Here is a 27,161-nt window from a genome sequence, read left to right as displayed (position 1 = left end):
GAGGTTTGAGTCCATGATTGATTGGTCCCACTGTTTGGGGGACTATGGCAAGGCAGGATATTGGGGTGGAAAGCATGTGGTAGAATTAAGCTACTCACCTCACAGCCTGGAATGAAGGAGAGAAACAGGAAGAGGAAGAGACTGGGGTCCCACAATCGCCTCCTGGGGCAGGCCCCAATGACCTCCCACTAGGCCTCATCTCCTGAAGTTTCCACCCCAGTGCCATGGGCTGGCCACCAAGCCTTTGACACATGGGTCATTGGGGACATTCTAGCTCCAAACTCCAGCAACAGTTTTGAAACTACGGACATAGTTTGAGATAAAGTTTTTGAGTTTCAAAAACCTGGATTATCAGAGTCAAAACCAAGATTTTTTTTTTTTTTTTTTTGGCTGGGAGGGAAGGGGAGATGCTATACCAGGGAATGAACTCAGGGGCACTCGACCACTGAGCCACATCCCCAGCCCTATTTTGTATCATATTTAGAGACAGGGTCTCACTCTGAGTGAGACCTCACTTTCACTGAAGCTGGCTTTGAATTCATGATCCTCTTGCCTCAGCCTCCCTGAGCTGCTGGGATGACAGGTGTGCTCCACTGCTGTGGCCAAACAGCTCCAGTAGGGAGTGATGATGCTATAGCTTGTCCAAGCAGAGAGCCTAAGGTGGCCTCACTCCTGGCAGAGTATCTGCAGCTCTTTGTTCTATCCCAGTGCCACAAGGGAAATCAGCTGGATGCCACCATAGCCTCTAATATGTCCAGCACATGCCAAGAAAGCTACTCCAGAGGTGGTGGGTGAAAGGCTCAGAGACCCAATTAAGACACTCAAATTGTACAAAGAACACAAAGCAAAAAACAGGGGGAGAGAGATGGGGTCAGGTACAAGCCAGGCAGGGGGTCCGCACCACTGGACACTTGGATCATACAGTAGATCCTTACAGCGGCTCCATCAGCTTTGTCTGATGGTACTGCAGCTACCAGGACCAAAGAGGAGAAAAAATGCCCAGGGGATATAGGATGCTGGGAACCAACACAGACTCTGATTTTGCAGGAGAAACATAAGAAACACAAGCTGGCTAGAGCTGTGTCTCACCAATTAGCCTGATGAGCAGCTGTGGATTTTATCTAGCAGAGGGCACTTGGAATCTGAATGGGTGTCACCAATGGGTGGCTAATTCCAGACATCATGAATATGGAGTGTCATATGTCTCGTGTGTATTCCGTGTATCATGATGAGATCCCCCTACTGCCCCATGTACATTTAGTGCTTTGTGAAAACTAGGTGTTTCTTAGTTCTGTCTCACCTAAGACCTACTTACTTTATCTGTGGTTAATAAGTCCTACAGTTACTGACTTCCTTATCAACACTTAGCATGTCTTATGAGGGTTACAATACCACTTCTATTTTCTGTAACAGAACTGAATATTCCCAGACATTAGAGCATATATATATATATATATATATATATATATATATATATATATTCACCCAGAACACCTCCCCAGACATGCACATGCCTGCCACGCAAGGTCACAAATAATACTTATGGGATGGCCAACAAATGAGAAGATAGTCACCTGAGAGACAAATAATCAGAGACCAGATAAGAACTGGGACATCTTAGCAGATGGTATTGGAAGACTGAAATCCAGAGAACCTTGTAAAACTTAGATGCAACCTAGGAATGAAGAGGGAGACCCCTTGAATTGAGACATCTGTGCTTTGAGCTTACCTGCTCTGACTGTGTTTTCCACCACTAGAAGGATGGGGGATTTGGGATCTATACTGTTCAAGATGTTGATGGTTTCTCTGATAACCTAGATATAGAACGTTTCTATCATCTCAGAAAGTTCATCAAGACAGCACACTGTGCTAGATATAAACCAGGTTATAGAAAAATAAGTTGCATCCCTGGAAGACCTAGGCTTATGGACCAACGTTGTTACCTGTAATACATCTCTGAGGCATCATCAGCTTTCCTACAAGTTTTTCCTCTACTTTCCTTTTTGTCTTTTACAAATGGAAATACTCTTCTCCACTCACTTGCTTTCACTTAGTGTGCTATGCGATCAGTGACCTATGCTTTCAAGATAGCTCACCACCGAGAAAGGATTCATCAGAGTAGACTAAAACCAACCCTGACTGGGGAAGAGAACCATGGTACCATGCACCAGATAAGGCTGACCCTCAGGGGGAAATGCAACGACTTTGGCTTTTACCCTGAGCAAGAAGAGTCATTAGGGTGGGAGTGGGGGAGTAAAAAGGGGAGGAACATGATATGATAAATGTCATAAGAGCCTCACTCTGGGGGGCTGAGGTTGTGGCTCAGTGGTAGAGCACTTGCCTAATACATGTGAGGAAGTGGGTTCGATCCTCAGCACCACATAAAAATAAATAAATAAAATAAAGTTATTGTGTTTATCTAGAAATATATATATATATATATATATATATATATATATATATATATATATATTAGTCTCACTTTGGTTTCTATATGGAGAATTAATTGTAAGGATACAAGTAGACATGGGGAGACCTCATTGCAAGAATCCAGGTGGCAATGATGGCTGGTTGGCCAGGGTTGTGGTAATAGAGCAGCTGGGAAGTGTTCATCTCCTACATAATCCTAAGAAGTGAGCTGTAGTGTCACTGACAGGTTACAATTGGAGTATGAGAAAGAGGAGAACAAAGGAAGAGTCAATGTGCTTTGGCCTAAGCCCTGGAAGAAGGGCATTTTCATTTATTGAGTTGGGAAATCTTGCAAAAGAATAAAGCCTGGCAGAAGTGTTTTGGAACATGCCAGAATTGAAATGACTCCTAAATCACCCAAGTGGCAACATTAAATAGACAGCTGGAAATACTAGTCGAGAGGAGAGGACTGGAGACATGGAAGGTTGGGTATCACTGGCACATAGATGGCATTTAAGGCCAAGAGACTTGGATAAGATCACTTAAGGAATGAGTAGGTGGGTGAAACCAGAGAGGAAAGAGGTCTTCAGACTGACCGCTGAGACATGCCCATGTTTACAGGTAGAAACAATACAGAAAACTGAAAAGAAGCAATTAGGAAAACATGTAAACCAAGATCATGGGTCCAAGTGAAGCTAGTGAATGAATAAATGATAGACTGAGGTTGATCAGTTGCTTAAGACCTGCACCAAGAATCAATCTCTGAGTCTGGAAACACAGGTCGTGGGGGCCTGAAGGGGATAGCCTTTGGAAAATGTTGGGGCAGAGAGCCTAATTGGAATGTGTCTCAGGCTCCCTGGAGTGTCTGCTCATCTCTGTGAAGAATAAAAACACACAGAATTTAGCACATTGATGGAATCAATAGATATTACTCACTTGGGTGGGCCAAGTGAAACGCATCATTGAGATAAATGTTTTACACCTAGGAGAAAAGAGCAACTCAAACTAGATGAGAAAAATGACTAGACAATCAAGAATCTTGAGACACAAACTAACTCTGAAAAGATAGCAGCTAAAGAGGCTTTGGAAATACCCAGGATTATTCACGCCACTGTTGGGTGGCTTTTTTCTCATGTTAAATTTAATTCTTTAACATTTAAGCACTTTGGTTTGTTTTTTAGGAGCAAAAGTCAACATTTTTTTTTTTTTTGCTGCATCTTTTTTTTTTTTTTTGGTGCAAAAGAATATATCATTAAAAGCTCTGCCTGTTCCCATCTCACCGGAGGATATCTCTTCTAACCAGTTCTGGATTTAGTTCTTCCACATGTCCAAAGCTTATATTTCTCTTCAAAAAAAATTTATTTGTAAATTAAAGAAACTAATAATCTAAAAATTCAAGTAACTGCCAAAAAAGGATGAGAATTTAATTCATTTTATTAATTCTTTTCTTTCCCTTCTCTGAAATGTTGGTGATGATACTTCAGTTCTTCTATAAGTTCCTTTCATAATATTCTTTAAGTTCTTTTTCATCAATGTTGGCCATTACCTCGTGGCTCTACTGTAATAGTAGGTACGTTATGACTTGTTACCATGGGGACCTGAAAAGCCCCCAAAGGCCCAGGTGCTAAAGGCTTCATCTCCAGCCTATGGTACTATTAGGGGGTACTTTAAGAGGTGGGGCCTAGTGGGAGGAGTTAGGTCTTCGGGGGTGTGCCCTTGAAGGGGATACTGAGACCTCCACTGCTTCCTCCCTCTCTGCTTCCTAGCTGCCACGTGGTGAACAGTCTTCCTCTGCTATGTGCTCCTGCCGTGAGGTACTGTGCCATCACAGGCCCAAAGCCATGAAAGCCAAGTGACCATGGACTGACTGATACCTCTGAAACCATGTGCCCAAATAAGCCTCTCCTTTTTTGACTTATCCATGATATCTGTGGCAGTGATGGAAAGCTGGCTAAAACAGTACTTTTAGAAGTGACTCCAAATATACCTGCCCCCCATCTCTCTCTTCACTCACAGCTAAGATTCCACCATAAAACAGCACAGAAGAGAAGAATGACTGCTAGCTGCCTCTTGATATCTAGACCCCTTAAGAACAAAGCCTCATTTTACATTTGGACACACCACCCTACAGCTAAAAGACTACAAACCTCATTTCAGTACAGTAAAAGAAGCAATTAAGAATGTGGAGAGAAGCAGGCATAGTGGTGCATGCCTGTAATTCCAGTTGTTTGGGAGGCTTAGGCAGGAGGATTGTGAGTTCAAAGCCAGCCTCAGCAACTTAGCTAGGCCCTAACTCAGTGAGACTCTATCTCTAAATAAAATACAAAAAAAGTTCTAGGGATATGGCTCTGTGGTTAAGTTCCTTTGAGTTCAATCCCTGGTACCAAAAAAAAAAAAAAAAAAGTGAAGAGAGAACCTACAGAGTGGGGAAAATCTTTGCTAGATACTCTTCTGATAGAGGAATAATATCTAGAATATATAAAGAACTCAAGAAACTTACCCATACACATACACACACACACAAAAAAAAACTCAATAAATCAGCAAATGAACTAAATAGATGCTTCTTAAAAGAATAAATAGAAATATCCAACAATGTATGAAAAAATATTCAGCGTCATTAGCAATAATGGAAATGCAAATCAAAACTACACCGACATGGGGCTCAGGCTGTAGTTCAGTGGTAGAGCGCTTGCCTAGCATGTGTGAGGCACTGGATTCGATCGACCCTCAGCACCACATAAAAATAAATAAATAAAATAAAGATATTGTGTCCACCTAAACTAAAAAAGATATTTAAAAATATTAAAAAAAATACTACACCGACATTTCATCTCACAGCAGCCAGAATGGCAGCCATCAAGAATACAAACAATAGTAAATGCTAGAGAAGATGTGAAAGAAAAGGAACACATTTATGCTGTTGATGGGATTGTAAATGTAATTATGATTTAGATATTAGGTGGCCCCCCCAAAGCTCATGTGTGAGACAATTCAAGAAAGAAGTGAAATGAGTGGGTTATGAGAGTATTAATCTAATCAATTCATTAACCCCCTGATAGGGATTAACTTGGTATCTATGGATATGTAAGGCGTGGCTAGAGGAGACGGTCACTGGGGGCGTTCCTTTTGGGTGTATATTTTGTTCTTGAAGAGAGGAGCACCCTTTCTTCCTCTCCCTGTGCCCTGTTCCCCTGCTTGCTGATTTTCAGGTCTTGAGCTGCTTCCCTCTACCATGCCCTTCCACCATGAAGTTCTGCTTCACCTCAAGCCCCAAGGAATGCAGCCAGCCATCTACGGATTGAGACCTCTGAAACCATGAGCTCCCAGATAAACTTTTCCTCCTCCATGTTGTTTTTGTTGGACCTTTTGGTCACATCAGTGAAAAAGCTACACAGTGAATTAGTAGAAGCCCTATGGAAGTCAACACGGAGGTTCCTCAAAAGACCAAGAATGGAACTACTGTATGATCCAGCTATACCACTCCTTGGTATTTATCCTAAAGAATTAAAATCAGCATACTGTGGCAATATATGCATACCCATGTTTACAGCAGCACAATTCACAAGAACCAAATTATGGAACCAGGCTGGTTGTCCATCAGTAGATGAATGGATAAAGAAAATGTGGTATATATCCACGATGAAGTTTTCTTTGGCCATAAAGGAGAATGAAATTATGTCATTTGCAGGAAAATGGATAGAACTTGAGAACATTACATTGAGTGAAACAGGCCCAACTCAGAAAGTCAAGGGTCGTATGTTTTCTCTCATCTGTGGAATCTAGAGAGGAAAAAGGAAAAGAAAGTTGTGGGGGGGATCTCATGGAAACTGAGATCCTGGAGGAGAGAAGGGAAAGAAGAAATACTCCTCGTGGATGATGTTGGCCAAGTAATATTGTTATATTGTGTGCATGTATGAATATGTAGCAGCAAATCATACTATTATGTACAACCCCAATGTACCAACCAAAAAATATGGGGTGAGGGGAGATCACATGTCTCCATATCCCTTGAAGCTCTGTTGGCCATGTGATTAAGTTCTGACCAAGGAGATAGAAATGAAAGTATTATGTAGAACATCTGAGAAGCCTGCCCTAAAAGAAAGGGCCACATTCCTTTTCAACCTTTCTTATTCTGCTCCCTCCAACTAGGATATGATATCCAGAGCATCAACATCCATCTTGGACAATGAAGAAAAAGAAAGTGAAAACTGGGAAAAAACCCTCATCCTGAAGACCCAGGAATTCCATACCACCTTATGAAGGATGAATATTCTTCCTAATTATAAATTGCTATTTTGGGGAGTTTTAATCACATGGAGACTAATCCAATCCCTACTGGTTTATCAAAGCCTGTACTCCTTCACCACAGCACAGCCTTCAAGACACAAAAAATGCCTCTGTGTGACTGCTGGATTTAAAGCACTCCTTATTGTCACTTGTTAGTGTTCCTTTGGACATCCCTTGAACTGGGGGTCAGTACCAAAGTTTCTCAGTCTCTTGCAGCAGCACTGATTTCATCAAAAGAGAATGGGATCTGGAATCAGGCGGTGTTAGAGTCAAACCTGGCTCTGCTTCTTAATAAACCTTGCTGAGCCTCCACTTCTTCCATCCTAGGGTCATGACAGAACACACCTGCAGGAAGGTGAATGGAGATGAGGCGGTAACACATACAGAGGTGACTGGCACACGGCACACAAAGGCTTCTTCCTGCTCTTTTGAGGTCTCTCTGGGGAGCTCAAGTCAGAAGTGAATTAATTTGTAACATCCTTAATTATTTCATGGAATCTACAGGAAATCCAAAGCATCCTGGTTTAGAAGAATCTTAGCCAGGTTATCAAGTCCAGGGGGCAGGAACTGTCTTTTTCACTGGGGTATTCCCATTGTGTAGAGACAGTAAGCCCTTGCAAATGAATGAATGAATGAATGAAAGCGTGGAGCGTTCCTGGCCCCAGCAACTCAATATTACCCTGAACGTAACCCAGACTGGCTACAGACCAGGTTACTGTCAAAGCCACCCATCAGAACTACATGAGCATCTCCTGAGGTGCCAGACCTACCTCCAAAACACCCCCACAGTCATTTCAGGGTCCCTGAACTCTGCAAGCTAAAAGAAGGTACGGCATGCTGAACCATCATGAACAAGCAGCAGGAATGGGAAGGAAGAAGTCCCAACCTGGCACCACAGAAGCAAGCTGCACAGCCAGCCTCAGCCCGGGTGCCCAGGGAAGATTCTGTTCCTTTTAAACTTTATCCCTCCCCTCTTCTTGGGGAGAGTATGACGGGGTAACAAATTCTATGCCCAGCCCCCGATTTACCTGCTCTCTTAAGAAGAAGAACTCATCTCTGCCTGTCCCAGAGTGCTTCCTAGTTAATTATTGAAAATTGCTATCAGGCACTTTACAAAATATAATATCCCTCTGGTGACTCTGGTAGGTGCCTCAGGAGAGTGGCAGCATTTCCTCTCCTGACTATTTTTACATTTTAAAAGGTTTAATTGAAGCACCAGAGCAATTCCCCTGGAAATTCCCTCCTCAATCTCTCCGATAAGCAGGAAACAAGTTCAAGCATCTCAAACCCCAGGTTCTGAGAAACAGGTGCAAGCCCTGGGCCCCACATCCCAAAGATAGCATCAGCTGACCTTTGGTCTATTGTTGTTGACCCACCAGCAATTTTCAGGAAGCAGATTTTGCAAAGGAGGTGAATTTAGTATGTGTAAAAAGATTTAGAGTGTAAACCATAAGAAAGTACAGGAGAAAGGAAAGCATAGGGGCCCCTTTCCCCAGATGGGGCAGTTTTTATCCCAGCCAGGGTCCCCTTCCCCTGATGGGGACAGGGGGACCTCACCATGCTGAGGCAGGAGGATTGGTTGAACTAAGGAGTTAGAGGCCATGGGGCCACAAGGAATCGGCATGTAGGTCCCTGGGGACTACATACCATCCAGTCCTTCTTTACTTTCTCATCTTCCTGGTCATCTGTGGGCCATCAGAATTTCACTACTCAGTTTTGAGAAGAAAGATTTAAACCTGCTCCCAATAAGGGTAAGCCTTGAACATCAGGTCAAGTGAAAGAAATCAGGCACAAAAAGCCACAAATCATATGGTCTATTTATATAAAATTTCTGGAATAGGCTAATCTATAGAGACAGGAAGTGGATTCATGGTTACTTGGGGATGAATGGGAGGACAGAGGAATGGGGAATGGTTAAAGGAGATGGATTTCTTTACTGAGGTGGTGGAAGCACTCCAAGATTGACAATGGTGATGTTTGCCCAACTCTGAAGATGCCCCAAACCAATCAATATTACACTTTCACATATGGTATGTGAATTGTATCTTAATAAAGCTCCTACAAAAAAAATCCTTTATGACTACTTTTAAAAATCACTTTATACTTTTATATAAAACTGTACATAATTCTTATTTCAATTCTATTCTAGAAAGAACACTCTGTGCATGGCTGGGCAAGTGAATGTATTTAATTGACATAATTCACAGTTTCCAACAGCTAATCCCAAGGATAACAGATTTTTAGCTGATTAATGATGTTAATAATGACTCTTCTTTTTAAAAACATTTCCACGATCAAGGAAATTTGGAAATGACAGAATTCAACAAATTCATGTAGACTCTTCTGCTGGAGGTTTAGTGTGTTAATAGGCAGAGACATGCACTGTGAATCTGTAAGGAGGGAGAAGAGCATGAGTGGTTTACCAAACTGATTAAACCTCAAAGCCTTTCTTTACAGAGCGTCACGCAGAATCAGCCTTCCATAACATGGGTGCTGGTAAATGCTGGTATCAGTCTCCAATCTCAAAAGGAACCCTGGAAATAAATCTTAGCATGCAAAAATTCATCACACAACTAACATCTGCATTTCCACGTCTGCATCAGTGTTTTTAAAGTTCACTCAAAACCATCACTTTTGCTTTCTAAATTCTTTTCACTCTATATTTAAGATTTTTAAATATAAAGAGTATGACTTATAATAGAAAGTACCTCTCTGGTGTAACTGGGGCTGCTTCTGTGGGATGGAATTTGTATTATTTTTCTCCTGAAATAGAAAGGCACTCGAAGAACATCTGAAAATCCTCAGTAATCCTTCTGTCCCTGGCCCATGGGTCAAACCTTTCTTTCAGAATTCCACTTTCTGCATTTCTCAGCAAAGATGTATTGGCAGACTAAGCTGGAATGCTTTCAAATTACTCAGACTTTATTAATTTTTACAAAATATGCTTTGAAGTATTATAATAAATCATTAAAAGTCAATGGCACATTAGGAATTTCTGAGCAAATGCTTGGGGGCCTTGCTCTTCCTCACTCCTTTGTTCTTCTCTCCTTGAATCATTACACAAAAGACAGGGATTCAGGATGACATCTCTCCCCTATCACTACCTCCCTGCTTCAGCTCTATTGCCCAGACTCATTTAGAAATAACAATGTAAGAGAGAAAGGAAGAGCTTCGAGCAGTGGTGCACTCCTGCAGTCCCAGCCACCCGGGAGGCTGAGGCAGGAGGATTGGTTGAACTAAGGAGTTAGAGGCCAATCTAGGCAACACAGTGAAATTCCACCTCAAAAGGAAAAAAAAAAAAATCAAGACAGATAGAATCTGAGAAAATCCTATGTTTCTAGGCTGAGGAAAGCATCAAGCAGGGAACCTTTAGATACTTACCTCAGGACAACACCTATCAGTAGTTCTGTCTGACAACTAGTGACAAGAATCACTTGTACAGGACTTCCCATTTTACACAGTACTGTCATATGCAGTATCTTACTTAACCCTCAAAAGAGCTGTGAGAGGGGTCTCCATTTTATAGATTGGGGCTGAGAGAAATTAAAAAACAGGCCAGATGTTCTCAGAATATTGTGCAACAATTTAACTCCAAAATTTAACTTCTTGAAATCAAAATGCAACTGTTAGAAAAACAGGCTAGGAAGAAATTAGGAAGGTCCTCAAAGGAAGGAAAAACTGGTACTTTTCCCTGCACGTGGTGTTATTGTTCATATTTGTCTTACCTAATAGTATATAGGCACAAGTAAATAGATTAGCCATTTCAGGTTTTCTTAAGAAATGTTCCAAGTATGTCTAATCATCAAAGGAGTTCAAATAATTGCATCAGATGTTTCAGTTGCCGTTTTTACCCAGTCTTAGCAATGTTCATTGTGCAGTGAGTCTAGAATCTGGTTTAAAGAGGTCTAGAGCAGTTAGTCACCAAGGATACAAATAAATAAATTGCCAAACCTTAGGTCTCCACTTCCAAGCTTTCTGCTGGAACAGGAAGCAACGAGAAAGACAGTTTTATGTTCAATCTTGTGTATTAATTTACTAATGTAGTTGATGCACATTAACTGATTAGGCATTAATGCCAGGGGCTGGGCAGTCAATCAACAAAGAAGATATGTCCTTACATTTACAGAGCTGATAGCCAAACACAGCGCGAAGCATCCAGGTAAATTCAGCACCATATACTAAGGACAGATAAAAAGCACAGAGGGCTGGGCACGGTGGTTCATGCCTGTAATCCCAGGGGCTCAGGAGGCTGAGGCAAGAGGATCAAGAGTTCAAAGTCAGCCTCAGCAAAACTGAGGCGCTAAGCAACAGTGAGACCCTGTCTCTAAATAAAATACAAAATAAGGCTGGGGATGTGGCTCAGTGGTCAAGTGCCCCTGAGTTCAATCCCAGGTTCCAAAAAATAGAAGAAGCAGCAGCAGCAGCATAGAGGAACCTGGCACACCTGTAATTCCAGCAATTCAGGAGGCTGAGGCAGGAAAGCAAGTTTGAAGTCAGCCTCAGCGACTTATTGAGGCTCTAAGTAGCGAAGTGAGACCCTATCTCAAAATGAAAAAATAAAAAGGACTGGGTGTGGCCTTGTGGTTAAGCAATCCTGAGTTCAATCCCAGTACCGGAAAAATAAAAGAAAAAAGAAAGAAAAAGACAGCACAGAGGGGTATGGGAGCATCTCCCCTCAATAATTTAGGGCTAGGAGGTTTCATTGGGGAGGTGACTTACCGGCCAAAGGGAGTGGGGAGTACAGTGGCATCAGGACTGGAAGCAGGATTCTAATCCTAGCTTTGCATTGGACTTACCTGGAAAGGTTTTAAAACTCCTGCTTCTGGATCCCACCCAGGCCAATCCCCTTGAGTCTCTGTGAGTGAGGTCCACCCAGGAAACTGTCTTGATAACTCTCGCCAAGTGAATCTATTATGTGGCCAGGTTTGAGAATCACTGGTTTACACCTTTACTAAAAAGATTTCAGAGTGGAAACCATGTGAACCATCTCCTCATTCAATTCCTCTGGATAAATTCAAAACAAGTAATTTTGAAATTATTTCTAATATCTATCACATGACTCCTCTTGATTATCTTAGATTTCAAAAATATTTATGGGGCAAGGAAGACACATTTTCTTTACAAATACATGAATCTGAATAGTCAGAATATTGCCCGCTTTTCCTATCAGTTGGGAGAAAAAGATTTTGAGGGATATCCTGATCTCCTTTCGGGGGCAGCAGGAGAACTACTGTACCTTGGCCTGCTGAAATTATGAGTGGTCGTGTGACCTTCGTGAACTGGCACACAGTGAGCAGAAGAGATGTGTGTGCCTTCCCCAAGGAAGTGTTTTTGAGCTGGCCATCTCACATTCTCCTCCCCACCTCAGTGATCCCTGAGAACTTGTGTTGAAGGGAGCCATCAAAGGACAAGGGACGGTGAGGTCAGAGCAGCCAGGACCACTGAGTCCCTGCACAAAGAATGCGTGCCTTGCAGCGCCACGGAGCATTGGTTATTTAAACCACTAAGATTTTAGAGTATTACTGCAACATGACCTAGCCTCCCTGAATAATTACCTTCTCACCTAGGTAGATGTCTATTTTTTGTTTTCTTCCCCTGATCCACAGATATTCTGCTTGCATACTTATCCATGACCAGTATTGCCATTAATACTTTTCTTTGTTTCCCTGTGTTTTCCTTCCTGTCTTTCTGCCTTTCTCCTTAAGCACTGTTTGAACCGAACTGGAGGTATGGTTCTGAACATATCTATATCATCTAGATATAGATATTGAGTATCATCTAGATGTTCAACAAAGTATTAATGATAATAATGCCTATACTATTAACATTAAGTAGGTTTTATATATACCAAGTACTTATTTTTGGTGATATGTTAAAGTCCCGCTGAGTATGAAGTTGCCATTTGAGAATCAAAAACACATGAAACATATGGATAGATAGATAGATAGATAGATATAAAATGAATCTGAATGTTCCATAGTTCTAGGAGGGATCCTAAAGGCAGCAATAGATGAATAGCAGTAAGCTTGCCAAGCATACAGATTTCTAAAAACCATTTTCCACTAACAGAAGAAGTTTTTAGGGGAAAAAGTATGACTGATCTCAGGACTGGAACAGAAGAGTACAATCCTTTTTTTTTTTTTTTTTTTGTACCAGGTATTGAACTCAGAGACGGTCAACCACTGAGCCACATTCCCAGCCCCATTTTTTATTTTATTTAGAGACAGGGTCTCACTGAGTTGCTTAGCACGTTACTTTTGCTGAGACTGGCTTTGAACTCTTGATCTTCCTGCCTCATCCTCCCGAGCCCCTGGGATTACAGGCACAATTCACATTTTATTTTTTGGTCTGAAAGATAATTGAATGCCAGGAAGTAATGGAGTATACAAAAATGATGAGGGCATGTTAGAAGGACACAGAGGCCAGTTTGAACCACCGGGCAAGTTCAAAACTACATGATCATCAAAATAAATTAGTGATAAGGACTGATTCCAACCCATTGAGTCAAATATCATTGAGCCCATGAATATTTAAGCAAACACATAAAGAGGGAGAAGAGAAAGTTCTTTATGCCAGTTATTGAATGCAGAAGAAGTGATAAAAATAAAAACTCATCATTTGGCATAATCACAGTAATGATTAATTTAGGCAAGAAACATCAATGAAGGTAAAATCTATAGGCAAAAGTTAGGTGGCAAATGGAATGTTTCCATAGTCTCAAAGTATCTTTCCATAAAAGACATTCATTATAAAGGGAAAAGAATAACTTTGCTGTGAAGCCACCCAGCAGAAACCACTTTATTCAAGGGCAGCATCAAATGCAACATTGTCATATTAAAATCAAGTACCACCTGAAAGGATGCTAGAAGAATTGAACATTGTTTTAAGATATTCCTGCCAAATCCACATCCATAACCAGATTTTCTGAAGAAACAGCAGAATATCCTAAGTTAAGAAACATTCTAAAAAATAATTTTCCATTGTCTTAAAAAAGGTTACAGTCATGAAATTCAAGGAAGTACCAAGGAATTGTTCTGAACTGAAAGAGGCTGAAGAGGTGTGACCTCTAAAAGCAACATATTATCGGGACAAGAGGCAAAACTTGAATGGGGTCTCAGTGTTAGACCCATATGAGTTCTTTAAATTGTTCCCGCAACTTTTCTATAATTTTGAAATTATTTCAAAAAATAAAAAATTATTATTTTTATAACTTATAATTCTTTGGTAGATTTATAACTCCAGTTTACATTAAAAATGGAAAAGATAGAAGTTTGAAAGAAATCTCAAATTATATAAGCTATGATTCATTTACTTTATTTTTAATAAATGATCTTAATTTTTTAAAGCCCACCCTTATCGAATCTTCTCTAGGTTGCAATTTCACATTGCTTAATGCTTTCAGAATAGGGATGGACTCCAGGGGAACAAACGTATGGCAATTAGACTCAGGTATGATATAAGTGACTTACCAAGAATTTGTTTTCATAAACGTAAACTCCTTGAGCCAGAAGGAAGTCAAAAGATTTTTTTAAACTCATCCTCAAAAAAATTTAAAATATTATTTTTCTTGTCATAAACATTTTGTGAAATGAAAGAGACAGTAGAAAATCCTATCAAGCAAAGAAAAGTTATTTTTCTATCTCACTATCAAACTGCCACAAAGGGATGCTATTTAACTTGCTAGTAAACAGATATCCTGAGTACAACCCAGAACTACCACCTCTAGACCAAATTCAACCCTCATCTAGCAAAAGGGACAAATGGGAAGTTCAAAATCTAGGCTTCAGGAGTCTAGGAGCTAATGTCTCAGTAAGCCTGCAGAGAAAGTCTTGGGTTCCAGATCAATGCTCCTCCCTGGAGACAGGTACAAACTATTCCACTAATTCCAACCCAGCAAGGTCCTCATCTCGATCACAATCTCATGGCCACTGTTAGGCAAACCAAGATGGCATTTGAGTACATAACATTGAGAAATTTCTTCCCCTAAATCCAAAATGTTATAAAGGAAAGCTATGATAGACTCTAATACACTGCTAGTGCGTTGAAGTGAAACTTAGCAATAGCTCTCAAAGGTTAAATCATAAAAATAACAATAACAACAATAACAATACATCTTGATCCTGAAATCCATTTCTGAGCACTTACCATACAGAAAGATGTGTGTATGTCTAAATGTAAAATATAAACATATACACACATACAAATACACATATACATGATATATACATAGTGGACTATAATTCATTCATTGCAATATTATTTATAATATGAAAAGATTAAAAACAACGTACATGCCCATCATAGGAGTGGTTAGATAACATTGGTATAGGCTATGATAATGTTCAGCTGTTAAAGAAATTATATTGCCAGTTTTGGTAATGGCAAAGTAGGTTATTCAGACTGACCCTCCCATGAAAGCATGTTAAAATGCTGAATTAAATATTTTTTTATCTTTTTTTTTTAAGAGAGAGAGAGAATTTTTTAATATTTATTTTTTTTAGTTCTCTGCAGACACAACATCTCTGTTTGTATGTGGTGCTGAGGACTGAACCCGGGCCGCACGCATGCCAGGAGAGCGCGCTACCACTTGAGCCACATCCCCAGCCCAAATATTTTTTAAAAATATATCATTTAAGACAAATATGTGACAAGTGAAAATATTCAAGTGAAAGCAAGACCCCAGAGCTATAAAGGAAGACAACAGCGCTCCTATCCTGAGATAACTTTCAGTCCCAGCTACTTGGAACTTATCTTTTCTTGAGGTAAAGAGAAAGAAATCAAAGCACAGGCCAGGTGGAGAATATAGTGGAAAATCCCACAATAAAAAGGTACCTCAGGCAAGGCACTGTGGCACACACCTGTAATCCCAGCAGCTGGGGAGGCTGAGGCAGGAGGATCAAGAGTTCAAAGCCAGCCTCAGCAACAGAGAGGCGCTAAGCAACTCTGTGAGACCCTGTCTCTAAATAAAATGCCAAATAGGGCTGGGGATGTGGCTCAGTGGTCGAGTGCCCCTGGGTTCAATCCCTGGTACCCCCTGCCAAAAAAATGTACCCGAGGGTAAGACTGAATCAGAAATAAAACCAACAATGACCCCAAACCCAGGGGACTGAAAAGAAAGTTGTCTTTATGCTGGCATGAGAGGAGGATACCTGAGTTGATTGCTTCCTTTTGAAATCCACTGAGTAGCCCTCCAGAGAGTTTTACCTCAAATTTACAGTGTGGCTGGTCCAAAGGAACCTCGAGCTATGAATTTAGTTTAAAGAGATCAGAGACTAAAAGCACAGTTATTAAATGTGGTATTATCAAAGACAAGTCATCTCTAGAGGGGGCACACCCCACATTTCATTTTTCAAAGACAATGAGAAACACACAGTCAATAATAATCAAGGATATTAAGTCTCACAAGCACAGAAAGCAAAAACAAGAGAAAGTACAGACAGATAAATTTAACTGAGATATTGGAATTACTAGATACAGCTTGAAAAGGTGTACAGATGATGAAAATATAAAAAGTGATCTAGCATATTTTAAAAAGAACTAAATTGAATGTCTAGAAATGAACCAGTAACTCAAATTTAAAAACTCAATGAATGAGTTTATCAGTAGAATTAGACACAGAAAAAAAGTAGCCACAACCCAGCAAAAGAAAAAACAAATGGGGGAAAATGGAAGAAATATTAAGAAGCATGGACTATAAGGTGATAAAATCTAACATTCATTTAATAGAAGTGATATTTTCAATGTACTGAAAGAAACTAGCTGCCAATGTAGAATTTTTAAATATTTCTCAGTGATAATAACTTTCAGAGATAAGTGCAATTAAGACCTTTCTGTAGAAGAAGAAGATCGGATAGCTGACTACCAGCCTACCCTCTATCAAAAAAAATTGAAGATGTAAGTGAACCTAGAGGGAAGGTTGGAGATATAAGAAGAAGTTACCTGTAAAAGGAGAGAGAGAACATAAGAAGGGCCAGCAGATAGGGGGAGGGGGTGATGAAAAAAGGGGAGGGAAATAAGACTAAAGGTGGGCCTGGCGTGGTGACCCACACCTGTAATCCCAGCAGGAGGATCTCCGAGTTCAAAGCCAGCCTCAGCAATTTAGGGAGGCCCTAAGCAACTTGGCAAGACCCTGTCTCAAAACAAAATACAAAAGGGCTGAGGATGTGGCTCAGTGGTTAAGCACCCCCTGGGGTCCAATCCCTGGCGCACACACGCACGTGTACACACACACAGATGAAACTTTTGGGTGAACCCAACCCACACCTACATCAGGCCCTCAATAATTTTCAGAGAAAGACTGACAAGGCGTCTAAATGCAGAATTAGTCCCAACAAAACTCAAGTCACCAGTTAGAAACTGATCATAGCGGACAATGACGTTAATTGGTGGGCATGATGGGAGGGGGCTGTCCAACATCCTGAACTAAGTTGTGGAAGGGAAGAAAATGGAATAGCTACTGAAGATTCTACAAAGAAGTGGGTGTGAATCCTGACAATGAATAAGTAAACAACTGCAGTCCTTACATGGAAGTAAGAGTGAAGAGGTGAAACAACATCATGAAGGCTGGTGGCCATTTAGCTAGACCTCCCATCCCCTTAGAGTCCGAATGACTTTGAGATGAAAAAACAAAACAACAACAAAAACCCCTGATTGCATAGAACTTTAATAATAATAATAATAATAATAATAATAATAATAATAATAAAATAAAAAAACAATGCATATTTCACAATTACAATGTACGGGTCACTGTTCTAAGCAGACTGTGTCATTTAACCTGATATGTGTGTGTGTGTGTGTGTGTGTGTATTTTTTTCATATAACCTCTTTAAAATTCCATTTCATTGGTGAGAACACTGAAGCTCAGGGAAGTTAAGTAAGTTGCCCAAGATCACAAAACCAGTATGTGGTACATACAGCTGGGATTCAAAGTCAGGTAATCTGCCTTCAGAGTCTGCCTTTGGTTATTTCATAGTTCCCACATAATTTTTAGTCTCCAAATATTGTATCCTCTTCTTCCATTTATTCGGTTATCCTTGCTAGTTACATCCTGGCTCTGATTTGTTTGCAAATCTCCTCTTTACTCCTGCTCCATCTCCATTCATTTGTTCACCTCTTCATTCAACATTTGCAGGATGCACTCTGTGCCCGCAGCCCCTGGAGCCTGCAGTCTACAGGAAACCCATAGACACGAGACAATAATAGAGCACAGAAGTTCCCAAATTTTCTTTGTGTGTGTTGCCTTTAGCATCTCAATAATGTTTCACAGCAACCCTGGGTCCAAAGAAATATCTAATGGTTGAATTTATTAGTTTAGTTCCAAAGAACTTAATAATAGTAGTTTATGTGGTATCTGAAACATATCTGTGTTCTCTCAAAAATTAAAAGATCCTGTAGTGGTATTTATTCCCTGTGGCCTTCTGGGGCACCTCCATTTGGGAGAAGGATGGTTAAGTGCTCAGCTCCAAGAGTACTTTGCTCACATTCAAATCTTCCCTTTCAGTGTGAGCGGGGGTCTATAATGAGGCCTCCCTGAGCTTTAGCTTCCGCGCTTATAAAGAGAATTACAGTAGTAGCTTCTGTGGTTTGGAAGTGTTCCCCAAATGCCCCTGTGTTGAAGGCTTGGTCCTCAACCTGTGGCTCTACTGGGAGGTGGTGGAACCTTCAGGAGGTGGAGCTTAATGGAAGGTCATTGGGGCCATGCCTTTGAAGGGGACACTGGGGCCCCAACCCCTTCCTGCATATCTCCTTGCTGCCTGCCATGAGGTGAGCAACTTTCTCTGCCACATATTTCCATTGTGGCGTACAGCCTTGTTCTAGACTCCCCAAAAATAGACCAACCAACTATGGACTGAGACCTCCAAAACCGTAAGCTAACATTAAAAGATGTTATTTGCTCCTTAAAGTTGATTATCTCAGGTTATTGTTTTCCACAGTGACTAAGAGCTCACTGACATAGTAACTATCTCATAAAGATATGGCAAGTCCTTCAACAGATGAATAGATAAAGAAAATGTGGTACATAAACACATTGGAACATTACTCAGCCATAAAGAAGAATGAAATTATGGCATTTGTTGGTAAATGAATGGAACTGGAGACTATCATGCTAAATGAAATAAGCCAATCCCCCAAAACCAAAGGCTGAATGTTCTCTCCAATATGTGGATGCTGACTCACAATAGACAGGGAAGATGGAGGAGGAGAGGTTCACAAGATTGGATGGGGGGAAAGGGGGAAGAGAGGGACATGGGACTAGGAGAGAAGACAGTAGAATGAATCAAACACAACTTTTCTATGTTCATATCTGAATATGCAACCAGTGTAACTCCACATCATGTACAACCACAAAAATGGGAAGTTATACTCCATGTATGTATGTCAAAGATCCTGTAGTGGTATTTATTCCCTGTGGCCTTCTGGGGCACCTCCATTAGGTGTACATTCTACTGTCATGTATAACTAAAAAGCACAAATTAAAAAATTTTTAAAAATGATGTAACAGGAATGTAATGAGGGTATGTAAAACTTTCAGAAAAGGGTCAGCATTCAGCACTTAGAATATACCTTCCACAGGGCAGAAATTGGGGTCTTTTTTGTTTACTATTTCCCAGTGCCTAGAAGAATACTCGGCAATCAATTCATTTTTATTATTGAATAGTATTCCATTACACTCACATACCACATCATGCTAATACATTCATCAGTTGATAGACTCTTGGATTGTTTCCATTTTTGTAATGAGTAATATATAAATGAATACGTATGTACAATTTTGTGTGGCCACAACGTCAATGTTCATTCATATGTCTTTTATTGCATTCTCATATTTCAATCACAAAGAAGATAGTCCTAAATCTACTGTGATTAACAGCACACCTCAAAGGAAGTAGATTGCAAATCTTCAGGGCCTTTCTCTGTAGGTTTCATCCTAAATCCCCTTGGGTGCCATCTGAGTCTCAGCAGACCCACTCACAGTCCAGACATTGTGGGTTGGGTCAGCTTGCAGCTGCCATGGTAAAGTGGAAAGGCATCCCTCAGACTCGCATCAAAGCAAGCTAAGTCCCATTCTTCCACAGCTTCCCTTCTTCACCAGACCCTATCTGATGAAGTTCCCATATCAATCTTGATTCTCCTAATGATTGATTTTTTTTTAATTCCAACTATTCTCTCATTCATTTAGTCTTTTTTTCCTTAAATCCACAATTCAATGGTTTGTAGTAATATTCACAAAGTTGTGCAACCATCACCACTATTTCCAGAACATTTCATCATCCCCAAAAGAAGCCCCAAACCCATTAGCAGTCATTCCCTATTAACCGCTCTCCATAGTCCCTAACAACCATCAACCCACTTTCTGTCTTTATAGATTTGCCAATTCTGGACATTTCATTGAATAGAATCGAACAATATGTGATCATTTGTACTTGATTCTCCCCCCCTTCACATCATGATTTCAATGTTCATTCATGTTGTGACACATCAGCACTACACTTTTTTTTTAATTGTTGAATAATATTCCATTATACTGATGCACCACATTGTGTTAATCCATTCACTAATTGAAGAACACTTGGACTGTTTCCATTTTTTGTAATGAATAATACACGTGAATACATATGTACAAGTTTTTGTGGTAGGTATAAGTTTTCAATTCTCATCCATTTTTCTTTTATTTTGTTTTCATATTTCAATTCAGTGCCTAGCAATGAAACTCCTGAGCCATTGTAACTCTGATTACCATTTTTGGGAACTGCCAAACTGCTTTACAAAGTGGCTGTACTATTTTACATTCCCCCGCCATTTATGAGACTTCCCATTTCTCCACATCCTTGCTAACTTTTGTTATTGTCAGATTTTTGTTTTCGTTTTTAAAATTATATCAGTCCTAATGGGTGTGCAATGATATCTCATGGTGCATTTGATTTGCTTGTTCCTGATAGCTAATAATGTCCATTTTTTTTCATGTGCTTTTTAAACTATTTGTATATGTCTTTGGAGAAATGTCTACTCAAATTCTTTGCCTTTTAAAAAAATCATATTGTTTTGACTTTCTATTGATTTTTAAGACTGCTTTATATATTTATATATTCTGGATACAAGTCCTTTATCAGATATGTGATTTGCCAACACTTCTGCCTATTCTGCAGATAGTTTTCATTTTCTTTTTTTTTTTAATATTTATTTATTTTTTTTTCGTTTTCGGCAGACACAACATCTTTGTTTGTATGTGGTGCTGAGGATCGAACCCAGGCCGCACGCATGCCAGGCGAGCGTGCTACCGCTTGAGCCACATCCCCAGCCCAGTTTTCATTTTCTTGATGGTATATTTGAAGTACCAAGATTTTAATTTTAATGATGTCCAATTTATCATTTTGTTGTGTTGTGTTCTTTGTGTATTTCAGGGGTCAAATTTAAGAAGCTATTGCCTAATTCAAGATCAGGAAGAGATGCTTATATCTTGTCTTTTAGTTTTATGTTTTTAGTTCTCAATTTTAATTCTTTGATACATTTTAAGGTAAATTTTGTATACGGGGTGAGATAGGGCTCTAACTTTAATCTTTTGCATGTGGATACCTAGTTGTTCCTCACTGAATGATCTTGACACCCTTGTTGAAAATCACTTGGCCATAAATATAAATACTTTTGGACGCTGAGTTTTATTCCTTGGGTCCATATGTCTTCCCTTTGCAGGTTCCATAGTACCTTGATTATTACAATTGTGTAGTAAGTTTTGAAATTGGGAATGGAAAGTCCTCTAACTTTGTTCTTTTTCCAAGATTGTTTTGATTATACTGGATCCTGTGAATTTCAGGACCAGCTTATCAATTCCTGCAAGATTTGAATAGAGGTTACACTGACAAATTTGGGCTGTATTGTTGTCAATCAATTTGGGGGAATATTATCATCTTAACAATATTAAATCTTCCAATGGAATGTCTTTCCTTTTAATTAGAACTTGCTGGAATGTTGGATTAAGCATTGACTCCTGAACAGAGACTTCGTCCCCAGGGGATCTTTAGCAATATCCAAAGACATTTTTGATTGTCACAATTTGGGTGAAGGGAACAGGGCAATACTAACATCTAATACACAGAAACCAGGGAAGCTGCTAAATATCATGCAATACACAAGAGACCCCATCCCCAAATAATTTTCTGTCTCAGAATGCCAGTAATGCTATGGTTGAGAATCTCTGAATTAAAGGAATAGTTTCTGAATATGTCTCCTTTCTCTCTGGAACTTGGGCCACTCTTCTCTTCGGAATTCTGAAGAAGTGTGGAATGAAGTTTAGGGAATGTTTCTCAGCCCACAGAGGCTGCCTGATGGAGGTAGAGATCATGTCCAAGGTCTTGGATCAGCAACATGAGCAATTGGACCAAGTAGTACATAATCTTCAGCACAGCAGAGCTCAATGCTTGGCACAGAACATACAGCCCCCCTGCAGTCGTCCCAGGTGCCAGTGGCCATGTGTGATAATTACTATGGCACCTGCAGAAGATATTGGGCTTTGTGCAGGTTTATGCTTATATATATCTGGTGGTGTGAGCTCTTTAAGGACAAAAAAAATTACTTTGGATCTGCTGGCTGAGTATTTTCTAATTTTTAATTATTTCTGTTAATGGCCTCACAAAGCCATTCTGGAGGGCATTAGCATCATTTCAAAGGTGGGAGAAAGAGGCAGAGGCTACCAAGAATGATCCAGAGGGAGACAGAGTCAAAGGAGTAGGGATATTGGAGAAACCCAAAGGAAGACATGACTGAGATAACTACAAATTGTGACCCTCACAAGAACCTGGATTTCCAGGCTGTGATTGGAGGGGTATTTTTGGCGCTGTGAGCTGGAGAATGGCAGAATCAGTAAAGAGCATATTTCCTGTCTCGTTTAAAAATAAGCACAAGGAACATGACCAAATTTACCAATTACCCAGCCATATCTGCCAGGAGAATTGCCTCAGTCAATATTAGAGAGGAAACTCAGGCCCTAGATTTCCAAACTTCCTCAGCACCATTCTCCCATGAGGAGCCCAGGGAGAGCAGTCCGTCGATCTGAGGCAGGATGGCCAGGTGCACGCCGCAGTGGATTCCCGCAAACTACTGAACTCTTCCATGCTTGATTCAGAACTAATTGAAGGGGCTGGGGATGTGGCTCAAGTGGTAGTGCGCTCTCCTGGCATGCAGGCGGCCCAGGTTCGATCCTCAGCACCACATACGAACAAAGATGTTGTGTCTGCCGAAAACTAAAAAATAAATATTAAAATTCTCTCTCACTCTCTCTTTAAAAAAAAAAGACTAATTGGACCATTTGGACTTTTTCTAGGTGGCTGAATTTTCAGCTTTATAGATATGCATGTTTAGAAAATAATAATAGCCGAAACTTTGTACACAGAGCTACCACTTGAGCCACATCCCCAGACCCTTTATGTACTTCTTTTGGGCTCCCAAGTTGCTTTGGAACTTCTTGTACTTGTTATTTTTTCTGCTATAGTTAGTTGACATTCCTGGTCCAAGTCCAGGAAACACTTCTGTTTTACTCCATTGATGTGTGACCTACCTGAAACAAGGATCTTTTAAAAATGAAATGTCTTTGTATCCCCAACAATGTCTAACACAATGCGTGGGACAAGGTAGGCACTTAATAAATGTTCATTGAATGAAGGGTGTCTTCGTCTGCTCAGACGGCTTTAACTGAATACCAAGGGCTGGGTGACTTATAAAAACAGAAATTTATTTCTTCCAGTTCTGGTGCCCGGAAGTTCAAGATCAAGGCTTTCGCAGATTCAGTGTCCAGGATGGGCCCTTCCTGGTTCACAGACTATGACTTCTTGCTGTGTCTTCACATGGCAGAAGGATGGGGTGAGGGAACTCTCCTTCTATAGGCCACTAGTCCCACTTGTGAAGGTCTCCCTACAAAGATGCCATGATTCTGTAAATATGCTACCTGCTACAGCAAAAGGGACTTTGCACATGTCATGCAGTGAAGATCTGAAGTGGGAGATGGTGCTGGATTATCCAGGTGGCCCAGTGAAATCACAAAGCAGAAGTGTAAGACTGAGAGAGAATGAGATGTGATGACAGGTACTAAAGTCAGAGTGATGTGTCTGCTGGGGTGTGCGGGGGGGTGCTAGGAGCCACAATGTGGGTGAGGCCTTGAGAAGCTGGAAAATGTGAGAAAGTGGATTCTGCTCTCAAGCCTGCAGAAGGAACATGGCCTGGGAACATCTCAACATTCACCCAGTGTGACCAATTTTGAATGTCTAACCTCTAGACCTGTAAGATATTGAATTTGTGTTGTTTCTTTTTTTTTTAAATTTTTTATTGTTGGTTGTTCAAAACATTACAAATTTCTTGATATATCATATTTCACACTTTGATTCAAGTGGGTTATGAACTCCCATTTTTACCCCATATAGATTGCAGAATTACATCAGTTACACATCCCTTGATTTACATATTGCCATACTAGTGTCTGTTGTGTTCTGCTGTCTTTCCTATCCTCTACTATCCCCCGAATTTGTGTTGTTTCAAACCATTAAATTTGTGATAATTTGTTACAGAAACAATGGGAAAATAATACAGGTACTTTCATACATAATGAAATATTATGCAACTATTTAAAAGAATAAAAAGCATGTCTATGTTTGCATATGGAAAGAACTACAAGATATGTTATTATTGAAAAAAGTCAAGGGCCAGGACAATGTCAATGGTTCAGGCCCATATATTTCTGGAAGGCAAAACAAAAAATTATTATGGGTTGAGCATCCCCTAATCCCCAAATCCAAAATCTGAAATGCTTTAAAATCTGAAACTATTTGAGTGCTGACATGACATTGCAAGTAGAAAGTTCTGCATCTGACCTCACAGGATGGATGGAAGTCAAAAATATTGCATAAAAATTACCTTCAGGCTAGGCATAGAAGGAATATGTGAAACAGATTTTGTGTTTAGACTTGTGTCCTGTTCCTAAGAAATCACATTATACATGCAAATATTCCAAAACACTTCAGCATTTTGGATAAGGGATTCTCTCCCTATAACAGTGATTGCCTCTGCAAAGGGGTACAGTGGGTAGGGGGATGATCAGTGTCAGAAGGCAGACTTACTTTTAGTGCAGTTCTAAACACTGTCATATATTTTGAGACTTGTCACTTGATAGAAAATCATTTTCTAAACCCAATTCTTTGGGGGACAAGATAAAGAAATCATGCTTAGTCTGAGTGGCGTTTTGTAGGTGTGTTGCCCTGAACTTCTGGGGAGAGTAGATAAATAACATTTCCTGACATAAACAATTAGCTGTTGGGTGTGAGAACTGCTAATGTGTGTGTGCTCCAGGGCAGCCAGACTTGAAGGTCAGATAGAAGCTGAGAGAAAAAGCCCCAAGGTCATTGTAGAAAAGCCAGACAATAAGGCCACATGCAGAATGAGACCATTCAGAAGAAGAGATCCTGCATCTTTCCCGGAAGTAGGCTGAGAAGATGTAGCAGAAGGGAATTTTGGTTTCATGAGCCAGAAACCTAGAACAGGAAACCTAAGATGGTGATGAGGCAAGAGCTCATTATTAAGTGTGAACTGCAAAGGAAAGGAAGCAGCTCTCAGCTGCTCCTGCAAACTGGTGCAGTTATCACCCAAGGCAGCCAACTGTCCCTGCAGGCTGGAGGCCTACCTCTCTGCAGGGACTGCATCCTCTCTTTGCAAGGAAGACACAAGGAACCCAGGAGAACATGCCCCTATCGTGTGGCTCCAGGAGAGAAGGGTATTAAAATTGTGGGAGAAAATTAGGGGCTATTACTGGAAATGAGGGAAGAAATTTATTTACAGTTTAGGTTTTTGAGGGGTGGAGAAACAGTTGGTAAAGTACAACATTGAAGTGAGAAGTATGGGTGCTGTGTTAGCTTTCCATAGCTGTGACAAAATGCCTGAGAAAAATCAGCTTTAAAAGAGGAAAAAATTTATTTGGCTCACTTTTAGAGGTTTCAGTCCATGGTTGGTTGGCCCTACTGACAGGGTCTGGGGTGAGGCAGCACATCATGGCAGGGAGCAGGTGGTGGAGTAAAGCTGCTCACTTCATGGTATCCAGGAAGCAAAGAGACAGAGAGGGGAAAATGCTTCAGTGACCTAACTTCCTTCCACTAGAACCACCTCCACCCCCCAATAGTCCCACAGGCTGGCAAACAAGCTATCAACACATGGTTTTAGGGACAGTAAGATCCAAACCACAAATGATGACTTCTAACTGATGGGATCCAGAAATTCTCAAAGCAAAGAACGAGAAGTCCCAAATTCCTCAAAAGCATACAAAAATGCTGTTGCCTGACGTTTGAACCACTTTGACCCTCTAAACATCAGTTTACTTATTTGTAAGATGGGCATAAATAATGAGCCCTGCCTCTATGGTGAGTGTTCTGACTCTTGGCACTTACTATCTTATTGCTATAGGCTCCTCTAAGTTCTTTGATACTGATTCCTTAATTTCCACAACAGCCCTGTATGGTAATGTTACTGTCCCCATTTTACAGGTGGAGAAACTGAGATACAGAGCACTCAAGCAGTTTGCTATGGTTATCCAGGATTTTTTTTTTCTTAACAGAGGCAGTACTTGACCTCAGGCAACCTAGCTTAACAGTTTGCATGACTAACCATGAAGCCATATGCTTCCTGTAGCAAATGGGAAGAAAAAGACAGCAACATAAAGGTACCATTATTTATTCCCATCTTACAGAAAAAGAAACCGAATGTCTTAGTTGTTTTTTTTTGTTGTTGTTGTTGATGTTGTTTTTTTTTGTTGTTGTTGTTGTTTTGCTACTGTAACTAAGAGGCCCAACCAGAACAATTGTAGGGAAGGAAAAGTTCACTTAAGGGCTCATGTTTTCACAGGTTTCAGTCCACAGACAGCCGGTTCCATTCCTTGGGGCTTAAGGAGAAGCTGAATATCAGGGTGGAAGTGGGTGGTGGAGGGAAGTAGCTCACATGATGATCAGAAGGCAGAGACTCCACTGGCCAGATACGAAATATATGCCCTAAAGTTACGCCCCCAATGCCCACCTCCTCCAGCCACGCCCTGCCCACCTTTAATTTCCACTCAGTTAATCCCTATGGGGGATTAATGCACTGATCAGGTTAAGACTCTCACAACCCAGTCATTTCACTGCTTTCTTGCATTGCCTCACACATGAGCTTTGGGAGGACATCTCACATCCAAACCATAACACTGAGGCTTAGGTGGATCAAGTGATTCAAATGTTAACAAACCACTTCTGTGACCTAATGTTGTGGGGCCAGAAGGGATCCAGACACCAGGCTACCTGCTTTACTGACAGCTCCTGTGTGACTGGTAAGATCCAGACAAGGGATCTCCCAAGCATTTATCTGGAGAGATGGCAGTCCAGAGGCAGCCTGAGTTGCCTGTGCTTCTGGGACCTCCCACTTCCCCCTGCCCCAGGTTGGAGGAGGCCAGGGGG

At 40.6% G+C, this 27,161-nt stretch overlaps 1 long non-coding RNA gene across 1 annotated transcript in view; it reads right to left on the bottom strand.

Annotated features, from left to right (window-relative positions):
* Nucleotides 1-8,869: 8,869 nt before the first annotated feature.
* The window catches only part of LOC114096125 (uncharacterized), a 34,005-nt gene continuing 15,713 nt past the window's right edge, over nucleotides 8,870-27,161 (bottom strand). The window contains exon 3 of the long non-coding RNA XR_003583364.2: nucleotides 8,870-9,089. This is a non-coding gene — a long non-coding RNA (uncharacterized lncRNA). The remainder of the gene's footprint in view (nucleotides 9,090-27,161) is intronic.

This window comes from Marmota flaviventris, chromosome 1, assembly GCF_047511675.1.
Source record: "Marmota flaviventris isolate mMarFla1 chromosome 1, mMarFla1.hap1, whole genome shotgun sequence".
NCBI classification, from domain to species: domain Eukaryota; kingdom Metazoa; phylum Chordata; class Mammalia; order Rodentia; family Sciuridae; genus Marmota; species Marmota flaviventris.
The sequence above is the reverse complement of the archived record's forward strand: the minus strand, read 5'-3'. Positions and strand labels throughout refer to the sequence as shown.